General features: G+C 44.7%; 1 protein-coding gene across 5 annotated transcripts in view; it reads right to left on the bottom strand.

The window, feature by feature from the left end:
* HTR2C (5-hydroxytryptamine receptor 2C) overlaps window positions 1–20,764 on the bottom strand; it is a 239,929-nt gene that overhangs the window by 140,912 nt on the left and 78,253 nt on the right. For 2 of the 5 annotated variants that reach the window (XM_046940304.1, XM_046940308.1), the window contains exon 1: window positions 8,748–9,056. The exons of the other annotated variants lie outside the window; for them this stretch is intronic. The gene's annotated coding sequence lies outside the window, so the exon portion shown is untranslated. Of the gene's footprint in view, window positions 1–8,747; window positions 9,057–20,764 lie in introns of those variants that run through there. 5 annotated transcript variants of the gene reach the window in all.

Here is a 20,764-nt window from a genome sequence, read left to right as displayed (position 1 = left end):
GATTCTCATCACAGAAAACGTCCTTGAGAACTGTTCAGTTCAGCCTCTGCCCTTCTCTCACACCCTGCTTTGCACGTCCAGGAGCAGTTTGGGCAAACCCAAAATTACAGCCAGTACCAGTTTCCTGGCAAAGCATTTGCCTGGATGCGTTCATTGCCACACGATCATCATTTGTGACCTGTTGCAAATCAGGCTGGTTTCAGTACAGAGAACCTGGACAAAAGCATATTTGCAACCTTAGGCTGTAGTTTAGGCATCATACAGAAGGAAATACATAAAGCCTGATGAAACTGGGTCTCGTAGCCCTAAGGATAATCAGCTGACAGAAGTGAAATCACATTTCCCAGCCTCATTCTGTAGCAGAAGTAGAGCTGTGCTATAGAAGAGCTGGCCTCACCTATCACTGTCAGCAGGAAGTCCCACATTTACCCCCGTGTTCACAGTAGGGTTCTGCTTTGGCTTAGAAAAGCCAGCCCTGGCCCATTGGTGCTCTTCTTTGGGACTGAAGCACATGCTAAACTGACACACATTTGAGAATGTAACAATTATCTATGAGCACATCGAAAAGTTAATAGGAAGCTGCGGACAGCTTCAAGCATAAGGAATTGCACCCCTGGTGCTCTTTTAAGAGATCTCACTTCAAGCTTCTGCACATGACAGCGGAAGACAAGCGACCCTTCCTTGTCACAGCCTACTCCAAAGGATTTCAGCTTCAGAGTGTCAGAACTGATGAACCAAACTTAATCACACGTCATCGCAAGGAGAACAGAGTGCTGCTGCCACCATCTGTCAGAGGCACAAGGAGAGCAGTGACAGGGAAGTGTCCCAGCAAGAGCACACGCAGCTCCAGGGCATGAAGCCTCAGCACACAGCCTCTGTCCAACCAGCGCCAGCAGGCAGCAAACTGCTGGGCACAGGCACCTTCTTAGCAGAGCTGGCATGGGCACAACCACCTCATCCCCCTCAAGGTGACCCAGCAGGAAGGCTTTTCCCTCCAGCCATCCTAAATTCCAATAGAAACAGAGGGAAAAGCTTTTCCAGGATGCAGATCCCATCCCTGAGGGGGAAAGCTGAGCTCTGCAATCTCAGAGGTAGAAAGCTGTTCAGTCAAATACATACTGGAAAGAATACAGAACTGAAGGCATCCCCTTACCATGGTTTGAAGTCAGGACATGGAAGAGGGGAACAGAGGTCTGCCCGCACTGGTCTGCAGGTGGGAAGACAGCAAAAGGGAGCAGTGGAACGGTTAGCCTAAGAGGCAGCAGATAGCAAAACTGCTCCCAGGATACTCTTAGATATATGTACGTATATTATTGTCAACCCTTCTGAGTAGAAGCCAGCACAGCCTGACCCACAGGCATGGCCCCTTCAAGCAGCACATGAAGAGCTACTTGAGGGTGATGGCAGTGGCAGCAGGGACCAGCATGTCCCAGTGCTTGTGCCAGGGCAGCACTTCAATGCTATCAGTCAGCTTCGAAGCTGTAAGACTGTCACTTCCAATCTTACCAAGTATGTTTTTAGAAGCTAAAAAATGTCTCTCCAGTTTTAGAGGCTAAAAAAGACTCTCAGATTCTCCTTTTGACCTTTGAAGGATGTGGTGGGGTCACTCCACCTTTTAAGCTGCTGCTCAGGGTGGATGGAGTCCCTCCATCCTGGGCTGGTGGGCTGCTGGAGCACAGCTGGGTGAGGATGGAGGAGTGCATCGCCCACACCTGCTGTGTGGTTATTTCCCTTCCATTCCTCCCTAGCATCCTGCATGCCTGTGAGGAGACAGCCGTTTAGCTCAACAATAGAGATAAGCAGGGACAGACAGAAACATCCTTTCTCCCATCTTCTGTCTCTGCTGTGACAGAATGTGAGTGTTTTTACTGAACCATTTACCAGTATCAGTTGTGAAGGGAAGAAGCAGCACTGAGTGGAAGAAAGGACTGAGAGCAGAGCCAGCTGGAGAAAGATTGCCATCAAGCTCATTTTTAGCCAAAGCCCTTTTTTTCCTCCTCCATGTACATATCTCTGTAGGAGACTTCAAATAGTAATTACTCTAATGAAGTAGACCATGGGAGAAGAGACAAACACACACTCCAGTTCTTGGCCAGTTCTAGCTGATGTACTCTCCAGAAGAACAATATTTAGCATTTACACTAATGGCTTGCATCCAGTAACTAATTAATCCTCTCAACACAAGTATAAGATTTTCTTTTTCCTTCAGCATTAGAAAAATAAAAGGAAAGGGAAAAAAATGCACTACCTCATGCCAGTCTGCAATTACAAGTTTACCTCTTAAACAGAGAGCAGGACTGCTATTCTAGGGCCTGATGCTGCAGGATTGCACCAGGTCCACTTCCTATGAAGACAGTGCTAAAAAACAGTGCATCACAGCTAATTGTGGCCAGCCACCCCAAAGGCCAGATGTTCACCAAGAAATTAGCTCCCTTCAATCCATTCAGGGAACAGTTACAAACTGGTTTCATAGCCTACTGTCTCTTTAGGGATGAAGATGTTTATTTCCCCAGCAAGGATCAAATTAAATTCAAGCACATTTGAATATAGAGAGGCATCTATCACGGTGACTTTGCAGCCAAGAGTTGATATTGTTCATAGTCTTGCTGATGGAAAATATTGCTGCATGCCTATTCATTCCATCTCCTAGGCAGAATATTCTCTGGCAGTTCCCATAGCTCCAAAGAGCTCTGTGTGCATCTTACCCAAAGGAGACATCTCTGCAGAAGAGGTTGGACAGCCAAGCAGAGCCTTGGCCATAACTTGGGCATGCTAAAACTGAGGATTGCTGCCAATGCAGCGGGACTGCAGGGAACAAGCAGAGGGAATGGATTTAAAGGCTGTTTCCAGAGCTCCAGTGTCATAAACTGGGTGATGCCCAGTACGGGCCAATACTTCTATAGCAACGTTCAAGGAAGGTGACCTGAAATGGGCTACACAGCCAGACAGGACCCCACGTTGGCAGACACTCCAAGGAGCAGCCTGTGGGAGGCTGCACTCAGCTCTTCTATTGCCACACCAGCACTTCAAAGAGTTATTCCTTCCAAAGGTTTGAGAGCAGGTTTGGGGGCTTTATTTATCTGAGGCAGTCTTTGTTTAAATATAGCATCTCGGGCCATATGGCACCTCCTTGGATGCAATCTACATTCAGTGCACAGCCTCAATGAACTAAGGTACCTATTCATGAATATGTAAATAAAATCAAAGGGGCATTTTTAAAGGCGTGCAAGCACAGATCATAGAAAACGTCTTTCCCTGGCAGAGCAGACAATGACCAGCAGGCAGTGACTTGCATCCTACACGTGCAGTTTTCAGCCCTCTCTCATCTGAAGTGAATCAGCACAAAACTTGCCAAACTGCATCCAAACTTAATGCAAATCACACGTTGAGCTGCAACCACAGACAGAAAATATTAGATCTGTTCCCTCTTTGGTGAGAAGTCATCCCCATAAGCATGCTGTGTGAGCAGCAGAGGTAGGCATGAAAGATAAAGGAGTGAAATCCTTGGAAAAGAATGACAACAATAATAGTTGTTATTAAATATGCATATATATATCAGAGCAGTCAAATGCGAGGAGCCCAACATTCTGCCCTCCTTGAGGGCTTAGAAGAGATGAAGGTCCTCAGCCTAAGAGGTGAAAGATGGCAGAAAAGGGCATCAAGGAGGCACGGCAGAGGTAGAAGAGATACAAAATGGGGCAGCAGCCAGAAAGCTGGGCTGCAGGGCTGTGAGTTCTGCCAGAAGATGGACAAAAGCCATTGCTTGCCTGAGGGAGCAGGAGAACTCAGAATCTGCCTCTTCACAGTGGCCCAGGATGGGAAGGGCCACATCCGATGCTGGAGGGATGTTGCAGGAAGGAAGAGGGCTGCATTCACTGCACGGACAGAGGATGCCCTGTGGTGCCAGACAGCAGCTGGAGAGGAGACAGCACAGAAACAGCTGGCTTATTCATGGATGTGAATAAGGCTCTCGAGGGATGAAACCCGAGGATGAAATACTGACATGGACAGCAAAGAAAAAAGGCTGAAAAGCAGCGTGCAAAGCTGTAGAGCCACTGACAAATGTTGCTGAGGCTTATCATATAAAATGCCGAGGTTGAGGAAATTATGCTATTTAAGTTCTCTGTGCAAGCACATTACAAAAAGCATGCACACAGCTACTGACTGAGGACAAGTTAGCTCGGGGGATCTAACAGTCCAGCCAAGAGGTCTCTTCTTTCTATGACAGTGAATTGGAAAGATTTTCTCTCGTGCGTGAAACAGTTCTGGCTTCTGAGCAGAATTAGACAGCTCTGTCCCAGCTGATCTACCTATTCCAAAAAAGAAATGCAACATTTGCCATCAGCTGAAGAGGTCACTGTCTGAAGCTGACACAAATCCTTCGACTGCTTTAATACAAAGGGGACTACTGTATTTTTGCCAGAACAAGCATCCTACTGGAGCCAGAATCAAAGCAGAAACTGGAAACAGGTGCATATCAGGCTTCATTCAGATCTTCCTATCTGCATACTCAGAGCTGATCAAGATGACTTCATTTAAGGCGCTCCCTCAGCTGGTCTAAACTGATAAAGTGCCCCCAGGTGCTTGATCCCTAAATCACAGCAGTGTTTGACAAGGCTGCAAAGTCACTTTGCAGAAATGCTGAATTATTGTTTCCATCCTCTGCATATGGAGAAGCACTAATTCTTATTAACGGATCCAAAGATCCATCACAGGATGAATCACCTGATGAATTACTCAAGTATTTGATTCTCTGCAGATGGTCTCATTTCCTACTGCAGCTCCCTACGAGCTGCTCTGTTGCTTTCTCTTTTGGCTCATAGCACTGTGCCAGCCACGAGTGCAAGTCTTGGTATTCCAAAACAGCAAGGAGAAACATCAGTAACTGGATAAACACTGCATCTCATCCTCAAGGTGAAGTCTACAGCAGTTTGTGCCATATACCCTCTCTCGGACACTACTGAGATAGTCATCCTATAAAGGAAAGCCAAGCACATAGAGCTGCATTACCGAGTTCTGTCGTCACAGACCATGCAGTTCATGATTCTCTTACAGCCATGCCAGTCCAGTTGGAATACAAGAAGAAAACCTAGATCCTGCATTCTGGGAGCAGCTCTGCTAAGTGATGGCAGTAGTGGCCCCATCCCTGCAGGCATTCAAGGCCAGGCTGGATGTGGCTCTGGGCAGCCTGGTCTGGTGGTTGGCAACCCTGCACATAGCAAGGGGTTGGAACTAGATGGTTGTTGTGGTCCTTTTCAACCCAGGCCATTCTATGATTCTATGATCTCCATCATCCACCTCAGGTTTAAACCAGCAGGCATAACTCCTAATGTTCCTTCCCATGCACTCTCAGCTATGCACATTCAGCCATCAGTCCTCATTCAACACCAGAATAAAAGGACACAGGAAAAAATAATCAACATCCAGCAGCATTAGGAGATATTTCCCACGTCCCAACACAACAGTGGCACATCATCTCTGACATGCTGGCTCATACCTGTCACTAGAATTAATTCAGAATTTATCAATATAGACCTAATAAGAAAGTATAGTCAACTTCAGGGCAGAATCTCAGAGCCCCACCTCCACCATCATATTACACAGAAGCAGAAATGTGGAAATTTCGTTTCAGCATTGCATTTTTCAGAGGAAAGAACAGCCAGAGAGCAGCAGAAAATGTCAGCAAGAATTACACCAAGGAGAGCTCAGCCATGCTGATTTGTAATTTATGGCATATCTACTGGAACTCATGAGAAGAGTCTGCAGTGAGAGCAGCTGAATATCTACTGACCTCATGGAGTCTATATCCATATACCTGATAGCAGCTCAGTTTTTCCTGCAACCACATGGAGTATAAACATCCATTTCAGTCTAATTACAGCTTACCATGCAACCTTAAAGTGACTTCTCTCAAGAAACACTAACAAACAACAAAGAAATTAATGTCAGAAGGGCACATGGCTTACAAGGATCTTCTGCTTAAATATGCCAGTACAACAAAGTCATCACCTCCCGTTATAACAAGTTACAAAATTACATCCAGGATCCACTAACATCATTATGATAAACAGTAATCTTAACAGCAGCGAGAACACCAGGAGCAGGATTGCTCTTAGCGGGGCTGATGCAGAAATGGCACCCAATAATCCACTTGCCCTTAACCCATGGCTCACTCAGTGTTTCCTGCCCATTTAAACACAAACCGTTCAGACAGATCAGTGCAGGCAGCCACTCCGCTCCTGTCAAAGCTGCCAATGCAGAGCTTGCATCCCTGATCCAGCATTGGCGTCTCACAACATGCATCTTTGCAACTAACACAATTCAGACTTTTTTTTTTTAAACAAAGCAAGACTATTTCCTCATTAATTAATTAACGTATGTGAGAAAACCTCTGTCCTATCTGTATTCACTTTTATTTCCACCTGAATTCCGTTGCCAAACAGGTTATGTATCTCCATACCTCTGTAAATACCACATAGAGGCCCCAGTGGTCCTCAGAGCACCTGCTTCAAGCCATGGGAAGCACCACTACCAACTCTGTCCATGGTCTTCGTCCAGAAGTCCTGCTGTTAATTGACCCTCCTTTCCCAGATAAGACAGTGCTTGTTAGCAGCAGTCCAGCAAAGCAGCTTGTTTTGCTTTTCTCTATCAGGCTACATTCAGACAAGTTGGACAGTTTTCTAGTTTTGCTTCACCCTTTCCTCTGACAGATACTTTAATACACATTACCTCGAAACTGACAGCCCTCCCCAAGGTGCAGCACACACAGCTATGCCCAAGCCTTTGTAAGTGCATTTCTCTCCACCCCAACTCCTACATGCACTGCCCTCCAGCTGCCACCCAGGTCTTTCTTACAGTACATCCTTTTCCTAAGCCCTTTGAATCCTGTATGGCCTCATCCTGTCTGGGTTTTGCCCTGCTCTACCACACTAAGAGATCATTCCTCTCTCCATAACACCATCACTAATTAGTAGAAACATCCGTTACAAGTAGACAAAGGGCTAATGCTTGCCTGTAAATGTATTTTACATTCAGAAATGTAAGATAATTCTTTTCCCCTGCTTCACCAGGTGTCAGTACTGCAGCACTGGCCAAAGGCCGCTGGTACATATCCAATAAAATACAGACAGAGGAAGATCACAGAAGCAGAAAGGGGAAGGCAGGATGGGCTGTGTGAAGTCAGTAGCACTTCAGCAAGCAGTGAAAGGTTGGAAGATCCAGATTAATAACGGAAAACGCACCAACAAACAACAACAACTGCCAAAAATGCAACAGAATAAAATGATACAACAGATTGATATAAGATGGTGAAATGAAGAGATACTTTGGGATAAGATGGCCAACTCTAGCTGCACCTCTCTGGCTACTTAAAGACAGGGAAATAGATGGCTTAGTGGAGAGATGTTAGAAATCAGAGAGGCCAAGTTGTTCATGGAGGATTTCCATTTCATAGGTTCATTCTGATTTAGAAGGAAGGCCTGAGCCAGGTTGTACATCGAGAGTGAGAGCAGGATTCACAAGCAGAAAAGGATCGACAAACAGAAAGGTGTCTGCCTTCATTTCCCCATTCCTAATCCAATCTGTCATGCTGCAAAAATCCCAGATGAGTCAGTAGCCCCAAAAGGATTTATATCATATGATAAAACACAATCAATGTGCCCACATGTAGGCATAGGAAGAGAGCTTATACCATGACTGATTCAGAGGGCGAACAGGTGACTGCAGTGATCCTGTAACTTGTGCTTCACCTCCTGTTCCAGTAAACTCGTATCTCAAGACATCTCTCTTTACAACTGCCTTGGAAACAGGAAAATCTGATCCCTTACCCCATTCCGTGCTGCAAGACAGAGCGGGAGCAGCAGCTGAGAAGCTCTGAGAACACAGCGAACAGCCCACTCATTTTGCTCTCCTCTCAAATTCCCTTCCTCTCTGGATTCACTTGCAGATCAAACCGAGCCTCTGCATATGGAGAACTCCTAAATATTGACAGCTTGTAAAAGGCTAAGTACAGAGGACAGCTATGAGATATTATTTCATGGCTTTCCTGAGCAACCTGCATCACACTACCAGAGCCGAAGGAACCCAGTATTCAGAGAAAGCCTCCAAAACACAGCCAGGGCTGGAAGCACAGCATAAGACTTCAGGAACGGTCACTATTTGCAAATGTGAGGAATGAGTCAAACACTTAAACAACAAAAAAAAGCAAAACCATATCAAACAACCCGCATCTGTGCATGGAAGCATATAGTCGACAGAATTCTTGCAATACAGTACGTGCCATTGGTACGAGGTTCATTCTGAGCTTTGGGAACAGGCTAAAAATCAACCAAGATACCTATGGGGAAAGAAAAGTATTACTGATTTTGATCAGCTTCTCAATTCAGTTTACTGGTTGTGTGAGCACACGGGGTGTAAGGACAGGATTGAAAAACAGGATATCAAGACCGCTTATTTCAGCATCAGCACCGACCTACAGCTTGTCATTACAAACACTTATTTCTCTTTCACAGCACTCCCAGCAGTGCTTCATGATTTCCCATATTTAGACTTTTACCACCAAAAGGTAACGCCTAATTTCCAGAAGCAGGTTCTTTGCAAATTGGATTTTACTAAGCTGATTATTTAATGCCAGCTTCAGATTTTTTATTATATTAATCAATGTCTGCCTTCACAAGCCATCAAAAGCACACCCCATTCATGCCTACAGAGCTGACAGACATTCCCAGCCCATTCAGCCCATTACACACCCTCGGGCGCAGCTGAACCATCCCTCACTGTCCGAAGGCAATGGACGTTTTGCAGCAACAGATGTTATTCTTCTGGAACTGAGAGCTTTGGAAATTCTGCCCCGGTTTGACACACAAATTACAAAGTGCCTCACCAGTTTCAGCAGAGTACTTCTGATTTGCATTTGTGTAGCTAAAAATAAGATTCGGGGGAAAAGTCCAAAACAGCCCCAGCTAAATTCAGTTCCCTGCTTATTCCCAGTGCTCAGTGAGTCAGCTAACGAAAAGCTTATGGGAGAGCCAGCGTCACTGGCCTTTTCTTGAAAGCCCACTTGGAGATGGCTGCAAGCACTTGAACTCTGGTCTTCCCTGCTTGCGTCAGTTCCAGACAGAAAAATCCCAGGCAGCAGAGGATGGGACGGACTCGTGCTGACGCAGCATCCCATGAACTGCCAGACCTGCCTGGTGCTCCTCAGCCAGCCCTGCTGCCCAGGTTCCATTCTGCTGCTCTGCCTGCTCTCAGTTTGGCTCGTTGCTGCTCTGCACAAGCTGTGCATTTCATTATTAAGTAAAACACCCAGAAACAGGAAATCTTACACTATTCACATTTGCAGAATTCCTTTGGGGGGCACTCCCGAAAGCAGTTATCCAAATGCAACACCAATTCAGAGGTTAACTGTGGTCTTTGGATCACTGTAATAAGAACTGAGACGATACCGACTGTTAACAAATTAATGACACGTGCTCGCAATTACTTTGAAGCAAAAATCCTCCTCACACCCACTGCTTACAACAGAGAAAAATACTCTTTAACCCTTAACACGCTTCTAATTCAAACAAAATACATTCCTTCTTATAGAGAGAAAAAAATGAACCAACCAGAAGCAACATACCATAAGAGTCTGAGCAATTTCTGCCTTGAGCTTGAGTCTATGCAGTAGAGAATGACTGTAACGTGATTCATTAGATCACTGCTTCATTTATGTACAAAGCTCATTAATTTCATAAGTTAGAACTTGAATATGACTGCTCCTGATGAATACCGTGAAAGAAATTGTGTTTGTCTAATTGGACCATAGGCGGTAGAACAAGATCTATCTTACACAGAGAAATGATCTACGACATGGGACAAGGAGAAAGCGTAAAGCTGAGAGCAATCCATGTCTCTGAAGCTGGAATAACTCACAGTGCTCCTTCACCACCCATTTCTTGTTGTGCCACTGCACAAAAGCAGACAGCTATAGCCATAGCAGTGCCTTCATCCCCTGCTTGCTGCTATGAGAGCACCCGCATGCAACCAGATCATCTCATACTTATTAACTCTCCCAGACACAGGTCATTTCCATTGTGTATTTATGTGGTCACTAGTACAATAAGGTCTTGGTTCAGGAGTACAGCTTCTAGGGACACCAGTAATACACATTCATTAATATGCTGCGTTGTAAAAATCCAATCATATACCCAATGAGATAGTGTTTGGTAATCCTAATATGACTATGCAGAAAAATATTTACAAGGAGGGCGAGGGAGGATGAGGGCCGTAATGTGCAACAATAATGACATAAACCAGAGAGAACCACTACACAAATAGGAAAAAAAAAAGATTAAGGAAGCTCTGATAGGACAGCAATTACAAACAAAAGGGTGCTATAAAGCAGCAAAGAGCCTACAGACACTGGACCAAAACGTCTGAGCTCCTTGTTCTGATGCTATGAAGTCAGAGAACAATCAGGAAGAGTGAAAGGCCAGCAGTTTAAACCTAAAAATAAAATCTCAGCTAATCCTCTGCCCGCAGACCAGAGACAAAGATTAAAGCAGGTTTCAATAGACAACGAGGCAGTGATATCAGCTTACGCAGACGGCTAGGTTTCAGTGGAAAAAAACCAAGAAGCTGAAATGACTGCAAGCCCCTGTTTCCCGTCTAAGGGATCATTAGCTGGGTCTCAAGCCACCTATTTCATTCTCACCTGCAGCAAGCTTCTCATTGCTCTCTCTGAAGATGTCTCTGATGGTGGCTGTGAAGGTCTGATTCAGACTATGGGCTGCATGCCTCCACCCCAGAGAGCCCAGGACAGCCTTTTGTCCCAAACTGGGATTACATATAATCCTCTGACTCAGAAAACCCCTTCGCTACTGGTACACCATGCTGAACATGGACACACGTGTCTCAGCATCTACCCTGGGATCCTGGGGGCTCCCTGGCTCAGAGGGCTGAATGCGCCCCAGGAGCGCTCGAAGTGCCCCTTCTCACCAACCCTCTGCTCTGCATCCTGCCCTCATCCTCTGCACACACCAGGGGGAGACAGAAGGTAAACAAAGGCAGAGACAATACAAACACACCCTCTGAAACGATCGCCTCCAGTCAAATGCCTCTATTTCTCTGACTCCCGTTTATCAGACTGCATATGCAATGGTTTCCCACAACAAAGCAGAAGCAAGAGCTACACGTGTTCAGGATTATATTAGCTAGTCATTTTCTTTGGGAGCCCGGGGAGCTTTGACTTTTCAGGTTCCTGGAAAAACTCCCCATCATCTCATTGCCCAAACTACACCTGGTCTGCCGGCAAGCCCAGTTCAAGGTCCTGCTCCTTTTTCTCCCATTGCTCAGTGCTCTGTCTAGGTTGCTCTTCTGCCCAGAAGATGCTTCCAGCTGAAATAACGTGGTCCAATGGGGTGGCACAACCTCCTTCCTACTCTTGTACTGCCAGGCAGAGCTACCATCACGGTTGAAAAGGCAGAAACGCACTTAAACTATCAATCTCCTTCCTGAGGATCCACTCAGACAATATTTTTCCATATGTAAAAAACAAACCAGAATACTAAAGTTTCTACAGCTCAGATTTACCACCACCTTCCCTTCTGGTCCACGATTTTGTCCTGCTGCAGTGCTTTCATAGAATCATTGAGGTTGGAAAGTACTGCTAAGATCCCCAAGTCCAACCCCAACCCACCCCACCATGCCCATCACCACATCCCTCAGTGCCACATCCCCATGGCTCCGGAGCAGCTCTAGGTGCAGTGACCCCACCACTCCTTGGGCAGCTGTGCCAACACATTTCCACGTTATCTGACAAGAGATTTTTCCCCACTATCTCTGTGCTTTAAAAATGAAACTGGTGAAATCAATATAATCAGGGTTGCAAAGTAACTCAGAACTACTGTATTTTCTTTCCACATCTTCATTAGCAATTTCCTGATTGCTTCCCCATCAAAGGAGCCCAGTTACTACGGCGTACGTTAATTCAGAATACATTTGTCTTTATTAGAAACAAAAGGAGATAAATCACGTTAGCTGAGATTGCAACAAAGGTCAGGAATAGGGCTCAACTTCTGGGCAGAGCCACGCATCTCTCCCAGCTACCTGAACCCGTGCAGAAAACTCAAAGTTGGATGCAAGTGGCTATGAATGGAAGGCTCTTCCTCTCCTCAGGAACAATAAAACACTTCAAATTCTCAACTTAAAACAGTAGTGGGGTGGCTTTACAAGCTTTAAAAAAAAAATTTACCCAAATGTTTGCTATTTCTCTCTTGTATTTGTACAAAGAAGCGTTAAGCGATAGCTCTTAACAGGTGTCTCTTCTTTAACCAGACATCCAATTACACATTCTGTTGGTGCTGTTAAAGCATGGAAGTTTCTCTTTCTGAAGACAGAAATGCAGTTTAGCAAAGGGATGCAAAGACAAAACCACCCGTATTTGGAGTTTTTATTGCTAGAAAGCAGACTGCCCATCTCGCAGCCTACAAAGGCATCAGCCCAAACTGCTGCAGACACTTCTCATTAGAGAGGACTCCCCACTTCTCCCAGGAGCAGACTGGGTAAGAACGCAAGTTGTGCTAACACAGTCCCTGCTGCTTTCTTCCCTGGAGCCCTTCCCTTTCCCGACACATGCAGCAAGACAGAGCAGGACACATGCACAGTGAAACACCAACTCTGTCAGCTGCCAAAACAGGATAATTAAACATCACAGGACTGGTTTTCAAAAACAAAAGCCAAGGAACGGAGCTGTGAAGCAATCGGGTACATCTGCATTGGAAGAGATAAGAACAGTTCATAGCAGCCCAGCGCTGGATCCCTGGTCCCAGGGTGCTCCCTGTGAGCTAGGACAGAGAAACAGCCTGGGGATACCCTGAAAGCCATTGGGATCCTCCGTGGACACACAGTGCAGATCAGGGCAGGCTATTCAGGCATTCAGGTGTTCCTGAATTTTGGCGAACTATGACTATATAGAACTGTAACACTGAGTCGTGCATGGAGCCCTAAGGAAAGCAAGATGGATTTAACAACACCTGTACTAAGGTTCAAAGGAAATGTGATGCTTCAAAGCCCTTCACAGGTTTCATAGCCCAGGCTTCTCCAGCATGTAACAAACCCAACAGGAATGCAGCCATTATGTCCTATTACCTCAATATCAATAATGCAATTAACACAGCAGCCAAGAACTAGAGCCTCTGTAGCATTATCTCTGCATGTATGGGCAGAGAGAGAAGAAAAGGTAGGTCTTTCCCCAGTATTAAAGCCATATCCAACAGGAGGTGGGGAGAGAGAGGAAAGAGATAACAAAAATAAAGACACTCATAACTCTTCTCCAATGAGAAACTGCAATCACAGCTCACCACCTGCTCTTAATGCTCTTTCTCAGTGGACCAAGCCATCAGAGCAGTTTGCAGATGAGCAGTATTAGTTGTTTAGTTCAGGCAGCCACAGCGATTACAGGTCTACAGAGATAACAACGCAAAGAAAACAAAGCACGTGTATGTAGACCAAGCAATCATGCAGGGGAAGCTGAATGCCTTAAGGAGTTTGCAGAAAGGAATTAGAATACATAAAAGATGAAAACAATGGGAAAAAATAATCAAAGAAGAATGGAAGGCTGAACATCAGGCAAACCACAGAAGTTTATCTCTGGCAGAGATGGACAATGGAAATGGTGAAATAAGTGTCCTAATTAGACTAGGGGAGAAAAAAGCAACAGCCATATATTGGCATATATATAAGTTGCTTATGCAGCAGCAGAAAGACCTAGAGGCCTCCAGTTTTGATGCTATACACGTGATTTAACATGTAGCTGTACAAAGTATGGGCATCATCTCAACGTACCCAACAAAACCCTGTGGGAGCCCAAACCCAACCAGCCAGGCGTTCCTGCACACAAGGCTGTGGCTCTCCCTTCTGTATCAGACCCGATTCCTCCCTTCAAGCCATTACGTTTCTGTTTTCATCCTTGCTCTTCAGCTCAGGGGATCCACGTTGCTAAGCTAGTTTTCTTCAGAAATGGTAACATATAAATATTACTGGAAAACACAGAGAGCTCAAAGAGGCATCTTTCCTTTCCTTCCATCAGATAAACAACGACCACATCGCCTGGAAATCCGTTTGTTCATTCACAAACACATTGCCAAGCTGTTATTGGTACACTGGGAAATATGGCAAAATAAGCCAAACAACTGTAACTCTCTGTGTTTGCAGCAGTTAATAGCACATGGAGCACAATCTCAAATAAAAACTGTTTATAAGGTTTTCTGTCCTGTTCTTGTCAATCACTACATACCAGACTGCTTAGCGCTGTTGATTTGTTCTTATTTTCCTTTAAATGTTTCCACTTGTTCAAGCTGTTTTCTTAGATGCAGTAAATGTTGTTCTGGGTTTCTCTCTGTACATTTCCCTTATAATTTTGCAGAAGCTTCCCAAATGTAATAGCAGTCTACTTCTGCCATTCACATCCGTCTTCTTCCCCTTTAGCTTATACTATCTTTCAAAGTATAAGATTTTACTGGATGCAGTGCTTTAAAGCAATTTTTCTTTGAATATATTTGGGTCCTTTTACTAACTGCTTCTTCAGTTATCAGTCAGTTTTAGACCTGTCTGACCTTAGATGTGCTGCGAGAGGGCCTCGGGGTTTAATAATCCACATTGTCCTCTTCTCTCCTTTCTAACTGCTGGCATTGGTAGAGAGCCAAAAATCCTTTACAGCTTTAATTACAAGTAGGAAGAACTTAAAAGGAGTTACAGTCAGGATGCAGCCTGGGCATGGTCAGGGGGTGCAGAGAGGGGAATGGGACCAGGGGGTTTCTTGCCTCTTCCCACTCCTCGCTGGGCCCTGCTCCATGAAGCCTACACAGGAGGCATCCCAAGGAGCTCCTCCCCACCTCTGCCCTTCCACAGAAGCAATGCCACCTCCTTTCCGTCCACCTCACCATCCAGCACTTCATCCCAGTATTTGGAAACCATTCTACAGGACCCCAGTATCCTCACACAGAAAAAGATTTCATCCTGTTGGCATGCACAGGTCCAACGTACACAGCAGCTCTGAGCTATGCATAAGCTGCTGAGCTTTAACACGTGGCTTTATTCCCCCCTGGCTTTAAAGGATGAGTAGCTTTTGTCTAAGCTCATCTAAAATTAATCAAGATGCAGGCATTACACGGATATAACTCCTTCTTCCTGAAGCCATCTGCAGAATGACATTAGGAATGGCAAATTAGCTCCTGATAAACCATCTAATTTGCATTCTAGGCTACTACAGACAAGGAACAGTTGGGCTACAGGTAAGACCCAGCAGTTCTCCTTGCTAACATCAGCTCAGGTGAAATGTGAACCAACAGGATCCAGGGAGGAAGGATTGAAGAGATCTGCGAGACCTGAATGCAGAATTTAAATACAGAAACACTTCACAGAGCATATTCCAGTCATCAATAAATGCTTAAATTAAGCATGCATTAAGTCAGGCCTTTAAACAGAAGAAAAAAGAGCAAGTACTAATTGACTAATTGTAATGACATACACTAACAAAAGTATAGGTTTTCATCAGTGCAGCCCTTCTGACTCCTCCTGACAGCCCAGGATTTTCTGCCCCAAATTACTGCTGCTTCTCTCTCCCACGAAGGTCTCTGGGAAGGAAATGCTCAGCAGTGAGCAATGCTTTTATTGGCACGAGGCGTGATGGGAAACAATCTGGCTGCCGGCATTTCATTTCAGCTGTGTCCTCTGAATTCTATACAATGGTTCCAGAATCACCTTTTCTAGCTGCAGGTTTGCCATTGAGATTTCTTTGCTAGGGAAGCACCAAACCATCAACCATAGGCAAAAATCACTGAGATTGTTAATTGAAGAACCCATTCTTTCCCTTATAAGCAATCTTTGTATGTGATATCATGCATTTCTTTTCATTATTCCTTCCATCAAGTAGATAATCATGCACTTTTAATGAGTTGTTTCATCCATATGGTAAGCGTGCACGCAAGCTCGTTTTGTTAGCAGTGATATGCATTTAGTTCATGCTATGCATCTTTCAACATTATATTTAATTATCTCCCTGTCTGTGCACCCTCCTCCATACAATATCACTGCAGCCTTGCATAGGCTGTTAATCCGTTCATAGATCTACAGATACTCCACAGAGTACTCTCTAATATTTTAACTCATCAGCTATGCCATACAAGCTACAAAACCAGATTTCCTATTTTCCAAGCCTGTGCTTTATCCTGACTTGCAGAGGTGAGGTGGTGGTTGACTGACACTGCTCATAACAGATAATCCTTCACTTAAAGGAGATAGCTCCACATCAGTCTGCACACATAGATTTTATGTTACTGTGAATTCACTTGAGCACTTAGAAACCAGTGATGATTTGATTACACATTTGAGTTCATATCAATAGTAATTCCACACTACTCACAGTAACATGAGAAGCTGCCTTCAACCACACAGAGAAACATGGGTACAATACTCATTTTAAGTTGTACAAAATACAGAAATCTATACTTAAAAGCTAGCCACCAACATCACCAGCCTAGATAGGAGCTTCTTTTCAACTCTTCAGCGCCCAGACGTGGCACAGCAAGGATGTTTCAATGTTTAAAAAAGACAGAAACAATAACAAAAACCCATAAAAACACGTCTGGGGACACTGTATCTTCAAAGCCTTCCAGTGTTTTGCTGCTTTAGCGACAGAGCAACTTGAGTTTGTCCAGCCTCAAACTGTTAATATAGGATGAGTGAGTCTTTTAGGAATTTACATCTGTTTACCCAAAATGAGCTGCAGGTCATGAGAGCCAGAATGGTTCTCCTGCCTTGATCAGGAAATACTTTCTTTTTGCTTCTTGGAAAGATTGGTAGAAGCAGCACTAACATTATAACACTGTTAAAGAAACAGACTGTGAATGGCTAGCAAAGAGAAGCTTTATGCTAGATAAAGAAATACCCCCTTGAAGCTAGCCTACACAGCCTGACAAATGGTTTTTCATGGCTTTTCCCCCCAAGGATGAGCAGGCCCTGAAGTGTAGTTAGCAGCTCTAGCGACAACAGGAAGAGCAATGGGTCAGAGGGTCTGAGAAGAGTTATAAATTCTTCTCTCACGACTAAAATATAGTTACAACTTGTGCATTCTTTCTTTCCTATTCCCCTTCAAGTTATCTTTTAAGTGATAGAATCATTAAAGTTGGAAGAGACCCCTAAGATCACCAAATCCAACCCAACCCATCTCACCGTGTCCCTCAGTGCCACATCTCTATGGTCCTTGAACACGTCCAGGGACAGTGACCACACCATCCCCCTGGGCAGCCCATGCCAACATCAGAAGCTCTGGTGCTTCCTATGGGCACTGAAAGCACTCCATAAAGTAATGAAGCAATAAGGCTCCCAGCAAGAGGGAGAATGGGCAAGTCTCGAGGCCTGGGAAAGGACATCCTTTCAGATGGTTTTAAGAACAAGAAGGCCACCCCAAAGTCACCCATTAGTCAGATGCATTTTTGCCATTTCAGATGCTAAGGAAGAGCAGACTCAGATACAAATCATCCAGAAAACTGCCAAAAAATTGCCTGGGGGAATGTTGAACGATCTGTGCTATTTAACAAACTGGCAGATACTTCAGGTTTCTGCCGACTCATGTAATTACTTTAAAAAAAAAAGTCTTGGCCTAATTTTACCATTTTTTAGCCAAGAAATCTGCTGGATGCTCTCCTCCTTCTCAAAGAGCCTGGTGACACCGGTCTGACACAGGGAAGCTGACAAGATGCATCTTTTTGCTGTTGTTCCTCCCTCAAGAACCTGCTCCTTGTTTGTCTTCCCAAGGTGCAGGGCACTCAGGAGCATGGAGACAGAGGGCATAAGATGAGCTTTGAGCTGCAATGTGCTGGCCCTGCATCTTCTCAAACAACTGAAGGTCCCAATGATGATGAGTGATTCACAGCTGTCCTCACCATCGCCTACTCTCTCTTCAGAGAACTGAAATCTTGCCTCGGCAAAGGAGAGAAGCAATTGCATTTCTACCTCCACTGTCAATATTTTTAAGTTTTTCTTTTGTTACTTCTGGAATTTAGATGTTTTAAGAATAGGCTTGAAAATGTGGCTAAAAAACAGCATGCAAATACATTGGTGCATCATGAGGAAGCACAAGAATTACTCTTACAGCTTTTCTTATCGTTATTTCAAAGTAGAAAATACACAGGAAAAAAAAAGTTTTTGAAATGAAAGGCAGTGAAATTTCACTGAGGTTGTTCACAGCACCTCTCCTACGAGGAAAGGTTGAGGGAACTGGGATAGTTTAGCTTGGAGAAGAGAAGGCGCCAGGGAGAGCTCACTGTGGCCGTCCAGTACTTGAAGGAAGCACATAAACAGGAGGGGGAATGACTACAAGTGATAGGATAAGGGGGAATGGTTTTAAACTGAGACAGGGGAGGTTTAGGTGGGATATGAGGAGGAAGTTTTTCCCCCAGAGGGTGGTGACACACTGAACAGGTTGCCCAAGGAGGCTGTGGATGCCCCATCCCTGGAGGCATTCAAGGCCAGGCTGGATGTGGCTCTAGGCAGCCTGGTCTGCTGGTTGGCGACCCTGCACATAGCACAGGGTTGAAACTTGATGGTCATTGTGGTCCCTTTCAACCTTTTAATTCTATGATTATATGATTTTTTCCATGAGGGGCAAATAAAGAAATAGATAATAATACTGAAAGTAGGAATTAGTTTATTACTTTGAAAATTGAAGCGTCTCTTTGGAAATGTTAGAAGTATGGAATCCCTCAGCAGCAGGATCAAAACACAGGATCCAAGGGATGTCAAAGCCAACCAAACCAACCCCTTTACAGGACTGAACCCCAGCTTTACCATTTGCCTTTCTCAGCTTGAGTGAATGTGGTGCAATAGGAAACTCAAAGGAGAGATGCTCACCCTCAAATCTACATTGGTACTCTAGCCTTGCTGCACAACCAGCAAAGAAGATGACAATCAATCCTGTGCCAAGCACAGCCTCTGCTCTGGTCCCTGAAGGGAACTGCAGCTCCCCACACACCAGCCTGGTTGGGAGCCTGGGGTCCACAACCCTTCCTGCTCTGCTTCCCTCTCTGGGGAAGTGCCACCCCACCAGGGTGCAGCCTGGTAGGAGCAAAGCTGCTCCCTTGTGCTTCCAAGTGTACCAGAAAGCTGGAGGAACAGCAACGATACCTGAATAATGCAACAAAACCACCACAGAGAAGCAGGAATAAAAGCAGTTTACAAAAGGGACGAGAGCAAAGGAAAAAAAAAAAAACCCTCAGCATATTCTGCACCTCTATAGACCAGTGAGGAACAATTCTCCAGCAGTCCTGGCAAGCACTTGGTCAGAAAAAAGCTTCTAATTAAACCCCAGACAGGTCTTCCCAGTTCAGCCCCAAGAGAAAAAGCAACTTGTATTGTGCTAATCTGGAAAACAGAACTACTGAGGATTGCTGTAAGAACCAATATTATCTTCATTCAGCCGAGGCAGCTACTCTTACACGTGCTGAAGAAAGCATTAATGTGGCTGTATGCTGAAGCTGCTCTGCAGGTGATGGGTCTCAGCTCTCCATACTGTGGTACACAGCGGCAAAGCTCCCCGACGCACTTCGGAGTCTTTGTTTAAGTGCAGGCTAATTATTTAGCTGCGTAATTAAATCAGTAAATAGGCAGATATTCACTAGAGTGAAGGCTTTTTTTCCTGTTATGCTCAATTGCTACTTATTCAAGGACTCCTTTTAATGAAGGAGACTCTAAAATACATAACCAAACACTCATACAAGAACATTCGAAGTGTTACAGGAAACGCTGTTATATTACCATCATCACGAATTCCCAGCAATTCCACATTAATCATCTTTATCAGTACCATCAGAGCACCTCAGAGTCACTAGGGCACCAGTTTCATGCACTTTACAAGCACAATCCCAAACGACTGTCTGTCCCCAAAGAGTTTACAGCTCACATATCCTCAGTTCCTTACGAGCTTTATCCATTTGGCATAGCAACACCACCCAGACATTTCTCATCCACGGATGAGAGGAATGTACTGTTAATACAATACTTCAAAAGGAAAAGGAGTATCTGATGGCAAGTTCTACATGTAGGAAATTAATTAAACAGCACAAACTGTGGGGATTCAAACTCAAATGTTCTGTAGTTTGTGTCTATCTTACAAGACTGATGCATCTCTGAAGCCACAAAGACCTGGGATTGCCCTGACCCAAGTGGAAACCCTTGCACTTGGTCATGTTGAAATTCATTAGGCTCACAGGGGCTCACTTTTCAAGCGAGTCCAGGTTGCTTGGGATGGCACCTCTTCTTTTTATGTTGTCAGCAGCACCACTCAGCTTGGTGTCATCAGCAAATTTGCTGAGACTGCACTCTATTACACTGTTTTGGAGATACTGAAGAGCACTTGTCCCAAGACAGACCTCTGAGGACACCACTCGTGACCAGCCTCCACTTGGGCACAGCCCTTGACAACAACCCTCTGGCTGAGACCATCCAACCAATTCTTTGTCGGCCTCAAGACTTCTACTGCCATACAAGCACCAGCCTAGGACAAATTCTCCTTCGTGTCACAGAGGTGAGCTATGGCGAATGATGGACCAGCTATATAGCTTGCCTCATTTCTATGGAGAAACGTGTTTGCTGCACCTTTTCCTTGCAATTTACCATTTCTGCAAATTCATACCTGTGAGTGATACCAGTGAAATAATTGTGCACAAGCTTTCTCACAGAGGGGTATTCATATAATTTCAACAGCTTGATTAATTTAATGTGGCAT

The sequence above is a fragment of the Gallus gallus genome, chromosome 4 (genome assembly GCF_016699485.2).
Source record: "Gallus gallus isolate bGalGal1 chromosome 4, bGalGal1.mat.broiler.GRCg7b, whole genome shotgun sequence".
Taxonomy (NCBI): domain Eukaryota; kingdom Metazoa; phylum Chordata; class Aves; order Galliformes; family Phasianidae; genus Gallus; species Gallus gallus.
Note: the sequence above shows the minus strand (reverse complement) of the source record. Positions and strands in the feature narration are given on the sequence as shown.